The 21277-nt window shown below is 34.5% G+C and overlaps 1 pseudogene; it reads right to left on the minus strand.

Moving 5' to 3' along the window:
• Positions 1–6303: 6303 nt before the first annotated feature.
• LOC139850224 (UDP-glucuronate 4-epimerase 5-like) overlaps positions 6304–21277 on the minus strand; it is a 59711-nt pseudogene continuing 44737 nt past the window's right edge.

The following is a 21277-nucleotide window of genomic DNA, read 5'->3' on the forward strand; positions in this document are numbered from 1 at the left end:
ATGTTAGATATAAACTAACTAAAATTCCATAATTTATTAACTAACCAAGAGGCATGAATAACATAAATATAACTAATGGAAGGATCACAATTAACAAGCATAGTAAGCAAGCAGCTAATCACAAAAATACTTACTTACAATCAATCAATCAATCAATCACCTTTATCTATCTAAATATCTATCAAAAGTCATATCAAATTCTATGTAATCTTCAATTTCCATCTCAAGTACCTAGGTTTTGTAACTTAGCAGTAGAGAACCACTTCCATAAATGATAGTGATTGCCAAAAATGAATACAGTAGATAGAACATGACTCTTCCACATTGAATTCATACACACATTCAATACTAAGTCAGTGTGCATCATATGTATCAAAACTCCCTTCTTTATCTAAGCCATCGAAAGGCTTACACAAACACATGAATAACAATATAACGAAGCCATGATTTCAAACTCCACTGCTTAAATATTTCATCTCCTTTCTTCCATGGATGAAAAGTACAACACGTGAGTTTAATACAAGTCTTATTCTGCATGTCTTAAGCAAACAATTTAAACTAGAATCCAAGAATATCGTTTATATTTGGACTTATAACAATGGTCTTTTTCAGTATTTAGCTTCACCTAAGTATAATGGCACTGCGACGAATCAACCATACTATTAATAAGTGTACATCAACATTAAACATTTGATATAGAATATAAGCACTGCACATATCCACGTTATCTGTTTATCTAACAACAATTATGAATCTATGTTCTATACCAAACAATGGCAAAATGCAATATTTCAAAACAAAAGCAGAGTCAATCTTACTAAGAACCTATCCAAAACTGCAGTAGAGAACTGAAGAAAGAATAATCAAGAACAAGATGAAGCCAACACATATCTAGTTAAAAAAATGCAAAACAAAAAAAAAAATGCAAATCCAGATCAATCCACAAAAAACTTAAACTGATAAACCTTAAAAGCTAGTAACTTATTTAGATCATTCTATAGCTAAAATAGATGGATAGGAAACAACAAAATACACCAGTTACTACAAATCTAGATGGAACTAAGTCGACACACTGTACACTCCCCTAACAAATAAGTCAATCTAATAACTTCCACTAAGAAGTATTTGAACACATTCTCTAAAAAGAGCACATTAAGTCGCTAAAACCAAACATAATGAAAGATTATAACTGAAGCAGGGTTCATAGGTTAACATGTTTATCTTCATACTTTTTATTATTACCATGCACTCCTCTTTTTCACAACATACCGATCTTTATACCAATTGACAAATGATAACACTGGACTAGAAGATAGTCCACCAGCAGATGCAGATGAGCCCATTAAGGAAAGGCCCAAGAGGCAAGCTGGTCCACCAAGACATTTAACTGATTACCAGCTTATTTAGTTGGATTAGTTGTTAAGAAGTTGTTAATGTTGTAATAGATTAGGGCTATATAGCAGTGATTCAATTGTATAGCTCATTTTATCAATTTCATAATCAATAAAATTCTCAATTCTTCTCTTAATTTCTTAAGGAGATTGCCTATCTCGAATTAAGGCATATCATTTTGGTGCTTTCATTGTTCTTAACAATGGCAGAATCATCTTCAACTCAAAGTGATGTACTGGATTGATTAGCTGATCGAATCATTCAGACATTACAATCAGTGATTGCTCTTGCATCACAAAATCAAACTACACATAATACCGCCACTCAATTTCACAATCCAATTCAATCACAAGATTCAATTTTGCAATCAAAGAAACTTACAATTGATTTTCCCAGATTCAGTGGGGGGAAATGATCCGATTGAATGGTTGTACAAAGCTGAGAAGTTCTTTGAATTTCACAGAGTAGCTGATGGACAGAAATTATTATATGCGTCCATGCATTTAGATGGTCTGGCAAATAGTTGGTTCTAGTGAATGGAGATGACCAATCAGTTACATTCATGGCTGGATTTTGTTATTGCCCTAAAGGTGCAATTTGGGCCTTCAGCCTATGAAGATCCGATGGAAAAGCTAACAAGATTGGTCCAGAGAGGGTCAGTCACTGATTATCAACTGGAGTTTCAAACTTTGTGCTGCAAAACTAGAGATCTGTCAGATAAAACATTAAAGAGTTGTTTCATAGCAGGGTTGAAACCAGAAATCCGTAGGGAGGTTAAGTCCAAAACTCCATTTTCTTTAAGTCAAGCTATTGGCTTGGATAAAATGTATGAAGACAAGTTGAATGATAAAAGTGGGTTTAGTTCTTGGAATCGAAATGCTGGAATTTTACCCACACCAGTATCTTCAAGAAGTGGTGATTTTAGTAATTACAGGAATACCACACCTAGGGTTTCACGAGTAGTGAAGCATTTAACTGATGTTGAGAGAGCACAAAAGGATGCAAAAGGGGAATGCTATAATTGTAAGGAGAAATGGAATAGGGGTCACAGATATGGGGTTAAACCAAATTTATACATGATTGAAGTAGATGAAGAAGAGATAGACGATGAAGAAAGTCAAGATTGTCAAGCTTTAACACAATATCCTGATTCAGACCCTCAATTTGGATCTGAATCACAACCTGTAATTAGTCTACATGCCTTGTGGGGTCAAACTAACCCTAGAGCATTAAGAATGGAAGGGAGCATATCTAACAAAAGAATTCAGTTAATGATAGATAGTGGAAGCAGTCACAACTTTATTCAAGAAATGATGGTAAGATACTTATATCCGACTTTACTTCCACCTGATCAATTTCATTTAATGGTGGGAAATGGGCAACATTTGGATTGTTTAGTCAAATGTGTTAATGTAACAGTGAATATACAGGTTCATGAGTTTCAAACTAAATTCTTTGTAATTGATTTACATGGGGCTGATGCCATTTTGGGTATTTCTTGGATGGAAACATTAGGTAATGTGACAACCAATTATAAAACTAAGCTCATGAGTTTTAAGGTTGAAGGTAGAACTGTAACCCTTAAGGGTTTACAGAACAATGTAGCAGAGTCAATCTCTGGCAAACAATTTAAGAGAGTTGTAAGGACTGAAACAACATCTGGTTGCTACATGTTGTGGGTGCAAGAAACCACATCACCAATGGAATTGAATTCAATGGGTACTGATACAGATGTGTTAAATAAAATTGGAGGTAGTCATGGTTATGAACCATTAGACCCTGCAATTGCTAGTGTTCTGCAGTATTTTGCAGAGGTGTTTGCAGAACCTAAGGAATTACCTCCAACTAGATTTTTACAACATAGGATCAACTTATTACCTGGTGCCAAACCTGTCAATATCAAACCTTAGAGGTATCCTCATTTTCAAAAAGATGAGATAGAGAAACAAGTGAATGAAATGTTGACCTCTGGGGTAATTCAAGCAAGTACTAGTAGTTTTAGCTCACCTGTACTTTTGGTTAAGAAAAAAGATGGTGCATGGAGGTTTTGTATTGATTACAGAGCCCTTAATGCAGTAACCATGCGAGACACGTTTCTAATTCCAACTATTAATGAATTAATAGATGAGTTGTATGGGGCTAGTTATTTCACTAAGTTGGATTTGAGAGCTGGTTACCATCAGATTAGAATGCAAGGTAAATACATACATAAAACTACATTTAGGACACACTCTGGTCACTATGAATTTAGGGTGATGCCTTTTGGGTTGACAAATGCTCCATCTACTTTCCAGGCTACTATGAATACCATTTTTACCGGGTTGTTAAGAAAGTGTGTAATTGTCTTTTTTGATGACATTTTGGTGTATAGCAAGAGTCTGGAGCAACATGTGGAAGACTTGAAATATGTGTTACAAATATTAAAGACCCATCAGTTCTTTGTCAAAGCTAGTAAATGTAGTTTTGTTGTGTCAAAAATCGAATATTTTGGGCATGTTATTACTAGACAAGGTGTAGCTCCTGACCCTACTAAAATTCAGGCCATGATTGACTGGCCCTCACCACAAAATACAAAACAACTAAAAGGGTTTTTGGGATTAACTGGATATTACAGAAAATTTATCCAAGGGTATGCTAGGGTGGCAGCACCTATGACAGAACTATTAAGGAAAGATGCTTTCTTATGGAACTCTGAAGCTGATTTAGCTTTTGCAACTTTGAAAGAAAAGATGGTTACAGCTCCAGTATTAATTTTACCCAATTTCAAATTACCCTTTCAAGTGGATATTGATGCTAGTGGGGTAGCAATTGGTGCTGTGCTAATGCAAGATAAGCACCCCATAGATTATTATAGCAAGAAAATGAGTTTGAAGATGCAGAGTTCATCTACTTATATAAGAGAATTATATGCTATGACCTCAGCCATCACTAAGTAGAGACAATACTACTGGGCAATCAATTCACTATCTTTACAGAACATAAAAGCTTAAAGCATTTGATGGAACAAACCATACAAACACCTGAGCAGTAGCATTACCTCACAAAATTGTTGGGGTATCAATACCAAATTGTGTATAAACCTGGGGTGACTAACCCTGTGGCAGATGCATTGTCTAGAATGCATGGTACCAGTGGTTCATTCCTTGCAATCACTGTTGTACAGTTTGAATTAATTGAAGATCTTAAAAAAAATTAATTGATGACTCACAAGCTCAACAATTGATTGTTGATATTACTAAGAACTCACCACAATTGCAGAATTGGAAGTATACAAATGGGTTGTTGTATTACAAACATATACAAATGGGTTGTTGTATTACAAACATAGACTTTTTGTTCCTGCAGTGATGTCAGTCAGAAGAGCATTATTAGAAGAATTTCATGCTACTCTAATTAGTGGTCATGCAGGGATCCAAAGGAGTTATTTGAGGTTGGCTGCCAATTTTTATTGGAAAGGTATGAAGTTAGACATGGAGCAGTTTGTCAGAGATTGTATTGTATGTCAACAGGTAAAAACCCTAAACATTGCTCCTTATGGTTTATTGCAACCATTAAATGTGCCTGAAAATGTATGGGAAGAGGTGAGTATGGATTTTATTACTGGGTTGCCAAACTCTGGGGGGTATACTGTAATTTGTGTGGTGGTTGATAGGTTGTAAAAAGGGGTCCATTTTGGTGGGTTAACTACAAAGTATACAGCTGTGACCGTGGCCACTTTATTCTTTGACATGGTGTTTAAATATCATGGAATGCCCAAATCTGTGGTATCTGATAGAGATAAGGTGTTTTTGAGTAAGTTTTGGACTGAGCTGTGTAGATTAAGTCAAACTAAGATGAGGTTATCATCTTCATACTAACCACAATTAGATGGCTAAACTGAAGTAATGAATAAAAGTTTGGAACAATACTTGAGATGTGTGGCTGAGAGTCCAAAATTATGGCACAAGTTTTTGTCTTTAGCTGAATATCACTATAACACTTATGTGCATACAACTACTGGTATAAGTCCTTTTGAGGCTATGTATGGTAGGGCCCCACCAGTTCTCTTTGACTATTTGAGTGCTAGCACAGATGTAGATGCCTTGGATAATATTTTACAAGAAATGCATGAGAAGTTAAAGGTATTAAGATCAGTATTGTTGCAGGCTAATGACAAGATGATAATTATAGCTGATAGGCATAGAACTGAGATGTCATTTGCAGTTGGGGATTTGGTATGGGTCAAGTTACATCCTTATAAACAAATCTCAGTGTTGAAAAGAATCAACCAAAAGTTGAGTAAAAGATATTTTGGACCTTACAAAGTTGAAAAGAAGATTGGTCCAGTGGCTTATAGATTAGCTTTACCATCTGCATCTCGCATTCATCATGTTTTTCATGCTTCTTTACTCAAGAAATTTAGGGGTAATGAGGCTGTAATTTGTTGTCCTTTACCTGAGGCTGACAATCGCAGTGGTCCAGTGTTGTTTCTACAGCATGTGTTAGAAACTAGACAGATTTTGCGTGATGGGGTTATTGTTTCACAGGTATTGGTTAAATGGGAGTTGATACCGAATTCTGAAGCAACTTGGATAGATGAAGCTGAGTTTGTAAAATTACAAGAGGCTCATGACCATGAGGACATGGTTCGTTTGAAAGAAGGATGCAATGATAACACTGGACTAGAAGATAGTCCACCAGCAGATGTAGATGAGCCCATTAAGGAAAGGCCTGAGAGGCAAGCTGGTCCACCAAGACATTTAACTGATTACCAGCTTAGTTAGTTGGATTAGTTGTTAAGAAGTTGTTAATGTTGTAATAGATTAGGGCTATATAGCAGTGATTCAATTGTATAGCTCATTTTATCAATTTCATAATCAATAAAATTCTCAATTCTTCTCTTAATTTCTTAAAAAGATTGCCTATCTTGAATTAAGGCATATCAACAAACTTGGTCAACCCTATTTCCAAATCAGTTGTAGGTCTGTACCCAAGCTCCTTACGTGCCAAACTAATATTAGCATGTGTGAACGGCATGTCTCCATTTCTCGGCAATAAAACCACTTTCTTCTTAGCTTTGACTTTCAACAACTTCTCTAATATCCTGACTAACTTATTAACAAAAACCGGTGATGTGTTCCCCAAATTAATTTTCCTAAATTGTGCATCACTCTTTTTCTTCCCACCACTACCCATACTCTTTTTCGCAGTATCAAGAGCAGATAAACAACCTTTTACGATATCATCTATGTAAGTAAAATCTCTGGCAATAGTAGCATGATTAGGCCCTTCAAATATCGAAATTGGCCTTCTTTTCAATATATCTTTGGTGAAAAAGAAATATGCCATATCTGGTCTACCCAAGGTCCATAAACAGTAAAAAAAAATTGCAATCTAGTAATCGAAAGACCATAAATATGATTATAAGTATGTGCAATTTCTTCACCAGCTTTTTTTGTAGCCGCGTAAAGGCTGGTTGGTTGATCAGTCATGTCTTTCTCTAAAAACTGCACTTTCGAATTAAGCCCGTAAATGGAACTAGAAGACGCCCAAACAATCACTGGTTGGGGGTTTATCAATTTTGAAACTTCTAAAATGTTAACAAACCTATCAATATTCAATTTTACATAAGAATTAGGGTTTACCATTGCATACCTAACACCTGCTTGTGCAGCGAAGATGAAGCATGAGTGAAGTGAACCAAACCGAATAGTTTTTTTAAGAAGAACGACGTCATTTATATCTAACAAGATTATGAATTTGGCATAATCGCCATGAATTTCATTGATGATGATAAAATGTTTTTTACAGTACAAATGAAGAAGAATACAGCCTTTTTATACCAGCTCTATGTCTATCAGCTAACTACCACTAACTACTAACTAATTTATAACTAACTCTCTCTAACAACCAATAATACATATTTAGTGAATAAATTAAATACAATTACAATTAATAAAATGCTTTTGTCTCTTCATGCATTGTGATGAGAGTGAGATAACCACAACTTTGACTTTGTGATTTGCTTCATCTTGATATATCTCTTTATCCCCCCCCTCCCCCCCGCAAGATGGGTCACATATGCCAAACTTGTAGATACAAGTATGAAATGGAGCTTTGCTGAGTGGCTTGGTGAGAACATCTGCAATTTGTGCTGTAGAAGGGATGAAATGAATTGAAAGTTGACCAACTTTGACTTTATCCCTGACAAAATGGCAGTCAATTTCAATGTGTTTGGTCCTTGCATGTTGTACAGGATTTGCTGCTAAGGATGTTGTGGAGGCATTATCACAGAAAATAGGGACAGGTGTGGTAGTAGGAACATGTAGGTCATGTAATAAACTCTGTAGCCATGTTATTTCAAAAGTGCAGTCTGCAAGTGCCCTATACTCTGCTTTAGTGGATGATCTAGACACCAAAGTCTGCTTTTTGGATTTCCAGGAAATTAAACAAGAACCCAAGTAAATGCAGTAACGTGTAGCAGACCTTCTAGAAGTAGAACATTTGGCCCAATCACTATCACAGTATGCCTGTAAAGATAATGAAGTACGTTGTGGAAAGTGTAAGCCTTGTCCAGGAGACAACTTGATGTATCTAAGTACTTTGTATAAGGCCTGAAGATGAATTGTTTTAGGAGATTGACTAAACTGACTAAGTATTTGAGCTGCAAAGGACAAGTCAGGCCTGGTGATAGTTAGGTAAATTAGTTTGCCAACAAGTGTTCTGTATTGGGTAGCATCAGGTAAAGGTTCACCAGTGTTGCCTGTGAGATTAATGGTTAGATGTAAAGGGATATTAGATGGCTTTTCATCAAGTATACCAACTAAGTGAAGAAGTTCCAAGGCATATTTCCTTTGTTACATTGTGATACCTTGTGAGTTTCTAAGGAATTCAATTCCTAGATAGTAATGTATGGAACCAAAGTCTTTGATGCTAAAGGTTACATCAAGCTGCTGTTTAACATCAGAAATGAGTGTGGGATTGTTACCAGTAAGAAGCAAGTCATCAACATAGATGAAAAGGATATACCATTTAGTGCCCTAACTGTTACCATTTTTGCAACAAGTGCAAAGGTTTCTTTATAATCTGTTCCTTCCTATTGAGTGAAGCCTTTTGTTACTAACCTTGCTTTAAACCTTTCCACAGAACCATCTGAGTTAGATTTGATTCTGTAAACCCACTTGCAGCCAATGGTAGTTTTATTTGTGGGTAGTTGTGTAATTATCCAAGTATTATTGTATTCAAGGGCTTGCAGCTCTTTTGTCATTGCTTCAACCCATTTTACATGTTTAGATGCTTGTGTATAGGAATGTGGTTCCACAAGGGAGTTAATAGTGCCAATGAGATGTCTAGTGGTAGGTGAGGTAATGTTTGAGTAGTTAAGGTATTTAGAGTGATGGAATTTTGAAATGGAATTTGCTGGAATTTTGAAATGGAATTTACTTTTGATTTTGGAAGTGTGCAATGATAGTCTTTGTATTTGATTGGGATTGTGTGTGATCTGGTAGATGTTCTTTTGGTGGGTTGAGTAGGAGTGGAAGTGTGGTCAGTATCAGGGTTAGTGTCAGTATGGAGTTGAGGATTGATTGGAGATGTATTGTGTGTTGCAGATGTAGAAGTGTTAGTTTGTGACGACCCGGCAAAATCGTCATTGACGGCGTCGTCAACTTAGGTCCCATAACGTGGTCATAAGTCTTTAAAATAAAGTTTGACCAAAATATGTCGCATTCATTTCAAATGTAAGGATGTTTCAAGGTTTACAAAAGTAGTTTAACAACTAGTTACGTTACAACGTTTAAAGTACAAATGAAACCTATGCGACACAATTTAAAGTAAAGTCAAAAGATGCTCCATGTATGCATGTATACTCGACATCCAAGCAAGTATCAAAATAGTGTGCGGAAGCATGTATCACTTAGCATTCAAGGACCTGAGAAAAACATAGAAAATCTGTCAACAAAAATGTTGGTGAAATCATAGGTTTAGTAAGTAAGTTGTATTGAACCACAAGATTTAGTATAAGTTGATTATCCAAATCGTTTACATTCAAAAAGTTGTTGTTTGTATCACGAGCACCCAATTATTAAAGCTTAACTGAATGCTACCTCTGAATCATAGTGTTAGAACCTACACTATACCCGAAAATATATTTCATCTGCTAACGGTAGCGAACCGTCCGAATGAGGGTTCGTCAAACCCGTATGGCCACACAACATAAGTTCTCGCTTACACTCTACAAGTGTAACTAATGATAATTGGACTTCAGGATTTTTGTTCTAACTCGCACGAAATTGTCGGGTCTTCCTCCAATTTCTTATAAAAGATATTCAGTCCGTCAGAATAGAAGTTAAAGAGGGTATTTTTGCTCGCCGTGTCCTTTATATGGATATCAGAGACCAGGGAGCCATTCCTTTGACTCGTACTGATGAGAATTTTACTCCACGTGAAATGGAATAAAAAGCTGCTGAATTGGCCTATTTCTTGCGTGTACCAATTGAAGTTTTTTAATATTTAATAAAAAGAATAGTATAATAATAAGATAATAAGTATAAAAAAACTCTTTTAGGGATCTTTTATATGTATCAAAATATAAATATAGACAACCCAATTCAAAAAGAAACAAATCCAATATCTCATCATCAACCATTTCGAAATAAGGAAATTCCCTCCCTTTTTACTTATCGGAATTGAGACTTCAGATAGATCATATCTTGTCATTTTTTGAAGCTTTTTTTGTGCTCCTTAATGACCAAAAAATTGGATCTCTTATAAATATAAACTAGGCAAGTTCTGTCATTTTTTTCCACTCAATTTTCACAATATTCTTCAGAAAATTCCCTCAATTAGTCTATCTATACCTGACTACGCATAGTCAGTTAAAATTTTGAAATATTAGCTATTTTTTTACGATATAATGATAGAAAATTCTTTCATATCAAAATCATTAAATTTAAAGTTTAAATTTAAAGTGGTTTTTCCGGGCATTTATCGAAAGGAGATATGTGCTTTGAATTTGACCAATTGAAATATAGGTAAACAATTTTTTTATTCTATTCACTCTTTTTTATTTGTGATTTCGTAGTTAGGCCTTGAATCTAGAAAAAAGAATACCGAAATAGATGAAAAATTCGAATGAATAGATTCATAGGTTCGATAACTTGGAATAGAAGAGATGCGTGAGATAAATATTAGATTACATAGAGTCAACGAATGAAATGGGTTCATTAACAATTCACAGACGAAAAAAATGGAAAAAAAGAAAGCATTCACTCCTCTTTTATATCTTGCATCTTTAGTATTTTTGCCCTAGTAGATTTCTCTCTCATTTCAAAAAAGTCTGGAATCATGGGTTACTTATTGGTGGAATACTAGGCAATCCGAAATTGTTTTGAATGATATTGAAGAAAAGAGTATTCTAGAAAAATTCAGAGAATTGGAGGAAGTCCTCTTCTTAGAGGAAATGATCAAGGAATACTCGGAGACACATCTACAAAACCTTCGTATAGGAATTCACAAAGAAACAATCGAATTAATCAAGATACACAGTGAGGGTCATATTCATACTATTTTGCACTTCTCGACAAATATAATCTGTTTCATTATTCTAAGCTGTTATTCTATTTTGGGTAATAAAGAACATGTTATTCTTAACTCTTGGGCTCAGGAATTCCTATATAACTTAAGTGACACAATAAAAGCTTTTTCTCTTCTTTTATTAACTGATTTATGTATCGGATTTCATTCACCCCATGGTTGGGAACTGCTAATTGGCTTTGTCTACAAGGATTTTGGATTTGTTCATAATGATCAAATTATATCTGGCCTTGTTTCCACTTTTCCAGTCATTCTAGATATAATTTTAAAGTATTGGATTTTCCGTTATTTAAATCGCGTATCTCCGTCACTGGTAGTGATTTATCATTCAATGAATGACTGAAAAATTATCTACCTAATCCAATTAGAATGTTTCTTACTTTGCAACATAAGCAAAGCATTGAAAATCGCTTTAGATTTCTACCCATTCCGGGGATTCATCCTATATTCCTATATATTAATCCAGTCAATTTATTCCAGTAAATAACAGAATCGTGGATAGGAAAATCCATTAGTAACCTACCCCAATTTATTGTAGAAATTTTCGGGATCAATGGTTGGACCATGCAAACTAGAAATACTTTTTCTTGGATAAAGGAACAGATTACTCGATCTATTTCCATATCGCTAATGATATATATAATAACTCGTACATCCATTTCAAATGCATATCCCATTTTTGCACAGCAGGGTTATGAAAATCCACGAGAAGCGACTGGATGTATTGTATGCGCCAATTGCCATTTAGCTAGTAAACCAGTGGATAATGAGGTACCGCAAACGGTCCTTCCTGATACTGTATTTGAAGCAGTTGTTCGAATTCCTTATGATATGCAAGTGAAACAAGTTCTTGCTAGTGGTAAAAAGGGGGGTTTGAATGTGAGGGCGGTTCTTATTTTACCAGAGGGTTTTGAATTAGCGCCTCCCGATTGTATTTCCCTCGAGATAAAAGAAAAGATGGGCAATCTGTCTTTTCAGAGCTATCGCCCCAACCAAAAAAATATTCTTGTCATAGGCCCTGTTCCTGGTCAGAAATATAGTGATATAACCTTTCCTATTCTTTCCCCCGACCCCGCTACTAAGAAAGACATTCACTTCTTAAAATATCCTATATACGTAGGCAGAAACAGAGGAAGGGGCCAAATTTATCCTGGCGGGAGCAAGAGTAACAATACTGTTTATAATGCTACAGCATCAGGTAGAGTAAGAAAATCCTACGAAAAGAAAAGGGGGGATACAAAATAACCATAGCGGAGGATGGACGTCAAGTGGTTGATATTATCCCTCCCGGGCCAGAACTTTTTGTTTCAGAAGATGAATCTATCAAATTGGATCAACCATTGACAAGTAATCCTAATGTAGGCGGATTTGGTCATGGAGATGCAGAAATAGTACTTCAAGATCCATTACGTGTACAAGGCCTTTTGTTCTTCTTCGCATCTGTTATTTTGGCACAAGTATTTTTGGTTCTTAAAAAGAAACAGTTCGAGAAGGTTCAATTGTCCGAAATGAATTTCTAGACTAGCGGATTAATCGACATCAAGTTTGTAAAAAGAACCAAATTCTTTTTAGGAATTATGATTATCTATTATCTATAACTATGATAAAAAATGAAATTATAAAAAGCCTTTCGTTTATACTCTTTTTCTCTGAGATGCCGGGAATTCCTTGTACGAAACTCCTGCCATAATATGTAGATTGTGAAGAAGACTATTTGACTTGACCCCCTTAATTTTGCTTTTTTTTATATCAAAATTGGGGTGATCTTATTATGTTGCTATTGTTAGATTGAAATGTCATAAAATACATTTAATTCTAATACATTTCATTTCGGCTAGATCCTAGCTAAAAGTAAATGCAAAATAGACAGAATAGAACGTATAATGTAAAAAAAACAAGAACTTTAATTGAAATAATATTATATTATAATAAAATAATAGTAAAGTGATAGTAAAAAAAGGACTTGTGTTGGATTGGCACTGCATATCTACTAAAATTTTGAGTTTAGATGGAGAATAAATATAAATAAAAAATAAGTAGAAAAGGATTTCTGCAATCAATAGTGTAGCCAATCCATATAAAATAACCTCGAGTCCTTGTTTCTTACTTGGTAATAGAGTTCGAGTGAAAACCGCCCAATTGCAGGAATTTGCTATTTTGTGAGGATAAATCAAATTCAAATAAGGTTTTCTTTAGAAAAATATTATTACTATCAATGATATGATAAATAGATATGAATAGAGCAAGAAAAGAAGGAAATAAAAAAACAAAGTATAGAAAAGATATCCAAAATGATATAGAAATCACTATCCTACCCTTAGTTTTTATTTCCTTAATTTAATTGGATTTGTTTTGATTAGTGCCAAGTTCCTTTAAAACCCCTGCCCTTTTTAAAATATCCTGAACAGTTTATGTAGGCTGAGCAGCTTTTTCAAGGAAATACAGAATTGCGAGAACGTTTAAATAAGTTTGATTCTTGATCGGATCATAAAAACCTAATTTCGGAAGATCTCTTCCTTCTCTTCGGGATCGAACATCAATTGCAAAGATTCGATAGACGGCTCATCGGGATAGATGTAGATGAAAAAGAACCCCCTAGAACTGTATAGGAAGTTTTCTCCTCGTACGGCTCGAGAAAAAATGATTCGAAGTTTTGCCTATGGATAAAATTAGAATAAATAGGAAAGGAAACCATCAAATAAATTATTCCATAATTAAAGTCAGTCTTTTTTATTTCGCTTCCTTCCTTAAAAAAAATCATTTGTACTCATAACTCAAGTTCAATAATTCAAAATTTTGAAAGATTTTTCTTTAATTTCTTTGATTTTGAATATATATTTTTTTGAGTGGTCTTTAACCCACCCTTTTTGTCTCGTTTAAAATATATTTAGATTCTTTATTCAGATCCGTGAGACAATTAAAGTGGTGTTTCCTTGCTCTGGGATCCTTTAGCTTTGTTTTAAATCATTGGTTCAGACATTACTTCGGTGCTTCTTAATCCTTTCAAAATGGTAGCAACATACCCCTTTTGTGATTTCTTTCTATTAAAGAATCATACCAACGGTTGATTCGTGCTTGATACACTGTGGATTGAAAAAGGTTTAGCCGTTCCAACATTTTTTTTTCAATTTTGCTCGAAGCGGATCCTTTTGATTTCTATTATCTATTCTATTATAGATATAGAAGATATACTTACGAAGTTGTTCCAATTTATTAATTGGCATTAACCCTAGATCGTTACCCCTGAGAAATTAATCAATACTTTCTACTCGAGCTCCATCACGAACTATTTACGTTACAACCCCCCCCCCCCTAAAAAAAGAAGAGTTTGGAGTTTATAGTAGAATAGAACAAATGACGTCGAGCCAAGACCACCCTCATTCCTAATATAAAATGGTGGATAAGAATCCACAAGGGATCGCGTCCTTCAAGTCGCACGTTGCTTTCTACCACATCGTTTTAAACGAAGTTTTACCATAACATTCCTCGAATTTGGAACCAGCATGGAATTGATTCAATTATAGAATCATGAATAGTCATTGGTTCAATCAGTACAGAGACAGAGTCATTTATATTTCTTAATAATAATAATAATAATAACTAGCATCACACGAATAAGTAAATTCTATTTGACTCTGCTTCTTCAAGTGACTCAATAAGATAGACTGACCCATTTTCAACTTCCCAAAGATGAAACCTATAAGGAATGATTCGAAATTACAAATCTTGATACTTGATATTTGAAAAAGGTTCCTACTTATACATCATTATTTGAGTAAAGTTTTATAGTAAAGACTCCCTTTTTTATATATTATATCATAAGAAAGAGAAATATTTGCTTTTTTTGAAACGAATTGTCAATGAAATGATGTTAAAGTAAATAAGCTAAATACAAAAAATAAATATCATATCATTGTTAAATATTTCAATTTTCATATTTTACGGATGCAATTTCTTTTTCACAAAAATAAAAAGACTTTGTCACTGAAATAGGATAACAATAGTTTTCGTACTTGTGTTCACTTTGTAAAATGAAACGTTTATGTTTTCTCATCACAAGTATAAGTATAAAAGAGTAAAGTGGGACTATGATCTCACCTCGAGTGCACAAGTATAAGGGTACTTCACAAATTAAACGTGTGCAAGAACGAATGCTAGTCTTGACCTAAACAATAGGTTGTATCAATATCGGTAAAGTATGAAGTCGATCAAAGTTGTTCAATTAGTCCTATGACTCATTACGACTCGATTAATATAGCATGTGAGTCAAATTGTCAAGTTTCATGCAAGATATAAGTATAAAAGCAAGTTAGAACGATTGCATAAGCATTTGGTTAAGTTTAACTAAAAGTCAAAATTGGTCAAAGTCAAAGTCAACGGGGTCGGGTCGGGTATCCGAAAATTTTTCCATGATGAGAAAGCATATATAAGTATGTTGGCCAAGTTTCATATTAATCGGAGTTGCGAGTAAGCGGGAATGGAATTGTGAAAACACAAAACAATTTTGGATAGCCCATAATGTTACGGCCGTAATTGTTATAGCCGTAATGGCCTGGGTTACGGCTGAAATGGCCTGGGTTACGGCCACAATGGCCCGGGGTACGGCTGCAACTTGGGTCCTCCAGGTGCTGAAATGCTGAATTTTTCTAAGTGTCGAGCCAAACTTCATTCATCCATAACTAATGATCCGAAAACGCTAAAAACGCATACATCGTTGGAAAGGTATTTTAACAAGAAATACAACTAGATACATATCATCAACCAAATCTATCATTTACAACAACCGAATCCGCATTGAATGATCATTAAATGTTCATCATTAATGTTTCAAGTTCATAAATGCAATTTGATGATTCGGGAATTAAATGCACACATATGTTATGCCGTTTCGAAGTTAATTACGTATATAATACTACTAAACACTTACCAACAATATCTCATAGCATTCAATGCATCAAAATTCACATTTAAGGCTACTAAACCCTAACCAAGAATCACAAATTCAATAATCATGTTAGTGAAGTTTTCCAAGTCAACCTACACATTAAATTGAATTAATGATGCTAGTAACACATTTAATACATGAACTTTAACATCTAACAACATTTAATCAACCAAAACTCAAGATTAAACTGGTCATTTTTCAAGTTCATGCTAGTTACACCAAAATAACAAGAACGAGCAAACAATTCATATACTCATGTTAGACTTGAGCCATAGACACTAATTAACACTTTTATAAGTCAAGAACACCAAGAACAAGAAATATAGAGTTTTTGAAAAACTCACCCTAAGTAATGAAATTGGTATCAAGTTGTAGAGGATGCATAGAGGATTCCAAATATGTAATTTGTTTTGATGTTAGCTTCCTAGATTGGAAATGGATGATGAATCTTTGATGTGTGAGTTGAGAGAAAAAATGGAAGTATCAAAAAGGTGAGGAGGTGAATGAATGAGTGGAGGAGAAGATGGTTGACTAGTTGACCTAGTGATCAAGTTTGGTCATTTGGTACAAATAGTCCCTCGAGTTTAAAAGCGGGTGCGTGAATTAACTAAACGAATTATTTTTAAAACGCATTTTAACGGGAGATGTTATAATTAAATAACGGACTTTAAAATAAATAAATGGAAAGTAAACGAAAAAAGATGGGTTATTACATTACCTACTCCTTAAAAGAAATTTCGTCCCGAAATTTAAGTAGACGTAGTGGTTGTTGTTTCTCCCTCGGGATCTTGCGTTGCCAATTCTACGAATAAGTGAGGGTACTTCCTTTGCATTTGATCTTGTCTTTCCCAAGTAAACTCGGGTCCTCTTTTGGCATTCCAACGGATTTTGACAATCGGGATTTTACTTTGTTTTAGTGTGACGACCCCGTCAAAACACTTAACGGATCCGTCAGTTGGTCCCATAGCTTGATCGGACTTAAATGAATTAAATAAACAAAGTTGCATTCTTTTATTTCAAAATGTTCCCCAAAAAGGAAACAAACCAAATTAAGTAGTTTGAAAACCAACCAACCATAATATTAAACCAAAAGTTGACACAAAACGTTGCCAACAAACCCACAATTTAAATTATCCAAAATAGAATGCAAACTTAAGTTTCATAAATAGTTTCATAAAATCTGCCCAAATGCATGCAGACTCTTCTAACGACAGCGGAAGCATCAAACAACTCAAGTACCTGTGAAAACATGCAAGTAAACTGTCAACACAAAGGTTGAGTGAATTATAGGTTTAAATAAATAAGTAAACTTTAGACCACAAGATTTAAAAATGTTAGAAAACATTAAACATTATTCCATTATCAATGAGCCACCTGGTAACCACTTAACCCTTTATTTACCCTTGCCAAACACAATAAAAATATACACTTGGACAGTGTATCTACAACAAATTACGAAGTACTAAACATTCCGATTATAAATTGCTAGCGCGACTAGCTCGAAATGGGGTTGTCAAACCCGATAGATCTATCCGTAGGATTCGCGTTCACCGGTAGAAACCAATGATTACAGTTACCAGACTAGGGAATATTTTTGTCCAACTCACAATGAATAATTAAATTTAACTGTTACTTGTGTCTAAACGTAAATAAAAATCTGCATGTAATCACATCCCAAAAATATACTTTGAAAAGTATGTAAAAACGGGACTATAACTCACCTTAAATAGCAACTGAAGAAATCTCACAAACACGCGAACAGCAAGTAAAGTAAAGTGATCAAGAAAGATCACAACGCCGACCTATAAATAAAGCAGGTCGAAATAAATAACTAACTTAGGCCAAGTCTTAGTATGATAGCTATTGTACATGTTGCAAGTAGGCATAGAACATTACTCAACAAGCATCGGTTTGATTGGAACAGCATAAGGACACACACTTTCTATTTTTAGAAAGTTTCTATTTTTAGCAGGTTTCCATTTTTGGAAAGTTTTCTATTTTAGGAAAGTTTCTATTTTTGGAAAGTTTCTATTTTTAGAAAGTTTCTATTTTTGGAAAGTTTCTATTTTTAGAAAGTTTCCAAATTTAGAAAGTTCTATTTTTAGAAAGTTTTGAAGTTAGGAAAGTTTCCTTATTTAGAAAGTCAACAGAAGTCAACTGAAAGTCAAAGTCAACCGAAAGTCAACTCAAAAGTCAACCTTGGTCAAACATAGTCAACATTAATTTTAAAAGTGTAAGTTATAATAATAACATAGGTTATAATGTTATTTAAAGTCAAAAGTGTATAATAATGTCTTAACATAAGTTTAATTAAATAAAATGAATTATTAAAGTTAATATAAATTGAAATGTTATAATTAGTATAACATAAGTATTTAATTAATTAATTAAATATCAATCATAATATAAATATTATTAATTTATAATAAATTTTAAATCATATCATAAGTATTATTAATTAATAATGAATTATTAATCATATCTTAAGTTTCTAATTAAAATTATTAAATCATAAGTATTTAATAATTAAGTCATAATTAAATAATAATTAAGTCTTATAATAATTAAATAATTATTTAATATTTATTATAAGTCTTTTAATAGTTTCTCAAAAACAAATTTAATACTTATCATAAGTATTTTCCTTTAATAATAAAAGTAGTACTAATTATAAGTTTAATTAAAATGTTAATTAAATTATAATTAATAATTAAATGATATAATAAATATTTATATCATATGTTTTAAATAATAATAATTACTTCTTTTATCTTAAGTAATTAATTAATAATGAATTCCATAAATTTTATCATAAGTTTAATCATTAACCATAAGTTTTAAGTTTGAAAGTTCGCCGGGTCGTATCTTGAGCCCCGGGTGTCGGTTTCGGGCAAGCCACATATGTAACTTCACCTACTCAAACCACCCGACACATTTATGAACTCAAGAACACTCCAAGAACAGTCCCTAAGTCGTGCATATCAGCCATGACTTCAATTGGGAAATCATTTTACTCAAAACAGTAATTCGGGCAAAACGGGTGAACCGTGGCTCGGATTTAGGTGACCCGAACATGAGTATTCGTCTCACCATCAGTCCTAACCAAATAACACACCCTAAAGACACCAAGGATGGTCACAAAGTCGGACCCAACCTTGTTCATGCCAAGAACACCTTTCAATCTTTAACAAAAACCAAATTAAGCGTATCTAGGGCTCCGGGAATCGAAACGACATGAATCCGGAGTCTAAAGTTAATGTCTTGATGAGAGGAACTCATTTATGTACTTTATTTTAACATTCATATCAGTTATAAAGTCAGAATATACGTTTCAAACTGCTGTCCAAAATTTACAAACCGAAAACATGAACAAACGAGTAATTCTACGCATCCAAACAACATTACAACAACTTATACATATCATACTAATCATATAACATCAAAATACAGAAAAATAAATAAAAATGAAAAGATCTAGGGTTAGGGTTTATACCCTAATCAAGAATCAAAGTATATAGATGTGTAGAGAACGAAGAGAGGAACGCGTGTATGCTATTCAATCCTTGATCCAAGCTACAATTTTAGATGATGATGGTGATGTTGGTGGTGGATGGTGACGGCACAAAGGAGAGGGGGGGAGAGGGTTTGAGAGAAAAATAGAATTTTAGGTTTAGGCTTCCAAATTGTGAAATAAAAATGAAATAAGAAAAATGGAAAAGCAAGGGAGTGCTCCCCCTCCCTAATTCAGCCGAAAATTGCATGGGGGTGGGCCCCATGGGTCCATCTCACTCAAATGCTAAATTACTTGTGGCCCGAAAACCCGAACGAAGCCCGAAACGCGAAAACGCTCTTACGCGATTTAAAATCCGGAAAGATAACGAACGCGCGACGAAAAATAAATATAAATACACCTAATAATAATATGACCTTAAAATATCATATTTAAAATATTTAGGATTTATAAATCCCGAAAGCTCGACCGTTGGTTTAAAAACCGAAAAGATTCGCCGGATGGAAATCCGCGGAACGTAGAAACGTATAATTTAAAATATGAATACATATATCCACATAACACATAATAATTATTATATATATATTATTACAAAAATAATAATATAGGTCATGGAAATGACGTGGCACACTAACAGTTAACGGTCGTTAAATAATTAACGGAAAAAGATAACGGAAAAAGTAGGGTCGTGACAGTACCTCCCCGTTATGGAAATTTCGTCCCGAAATTTAAGTAGGCGCAGGGGTTGACTCGGCATCTGAGAACAAATGCGGATACTTCTGCTTCATTTGGTCTTCACGCTCCCAAGTGAACTCGGGACCGCGTCTAGCGTTCCATCGGACCCGAACAATAGGAATTCTGCTCTGTTTAAGAGTCTTAACCTCTCGGTCCATGATCTCAACTGGCTCCTCAATAAAATGCAATTGCTTGTCAACCTGAAGTTCCTCCAAAGGAATAGTCTGATCAAATTCAGCCAAACACTTCTTTAAGTTCGAAATATGGAAAACATCGTGAACAGCACTGAGTTCTTGTGGCAACTTCAAACGATAAGCCACCGGTCCAACTCTTTCAATGATCTCAAACGGTCCCACAAAACGAGGACTTAACTTCCCTCTTTTACCAAAACGAATAACACCCTTCCAAGGCGAAACTTTTAACATAACACGATCACCAACTTGAAATTCAACATCTTTCCTTCCTTTGTCGGCATAACTCTTTTGCCGACTTCTAGCAGTTCTCAACCTTTCTTTAATTTGAACAATCTTCTCAGTAGTCTCGTGAATAATCTCTGGACCTGTAAGTTGAGCATCCCCAACCTCATTCCAACAAATAGGAGATCTACATTTCCTACCGTACAAAGCTTCAAACGGTGCGGCTTTAATACTTGCGTGGTAGCTGTTGTTATAAGAAAACTCAGCTAACGGCAAATACTTATCCCACCCATTTCCAAAATCAATCACACAAGCTCGCAACATATCTTCTAATGTCTGAATGGTCCTCTCACTTTGACCATCCGTTTGAGGATGATAAGCGGTGCTCATATCCAATCTAGTGCCCAAGGCTTCTTGCAACGATTGCCAAAATCTCGATACAAATCGACTATCTCTGTCGGAAATTATAGAAACGGGAACACCATGCCTCGAAACAATCTCTTTCAAATACAAACGGGTGAGTTTCTCCATGGAATCGGTTTCCCTAATCGGCAAAAAGTGAGCCGACTTAGTGAGTCGATCTACAATCACCCAAATCGCATCGTAGCCACCCGAAACTCTTGGTAACTTAGTGATAAAATCCATAGTGATACCTTCCCACTTCCACTCGGGAATTTCTGGTTGTACCAACAATCCGGACGGTTT

This window comes from Rutidosis leptorrhynchoides, chromosome 5, assembly GCF_046630445.1.
Source record: "Rutidosis leptorrhynchoides isolate AG116_Rl617_1_P2 chromosome 5, CSIRO_AGI_Rlap_v1, whole genome shotgun sequence".
Lineage (NCBI taxonomy): Eukaryota > Viridiplantae > Streptophyta > Magnoliopsida > Asterales > Asteraceae > Rutidosis > Rutidosis leptorrhynchoides.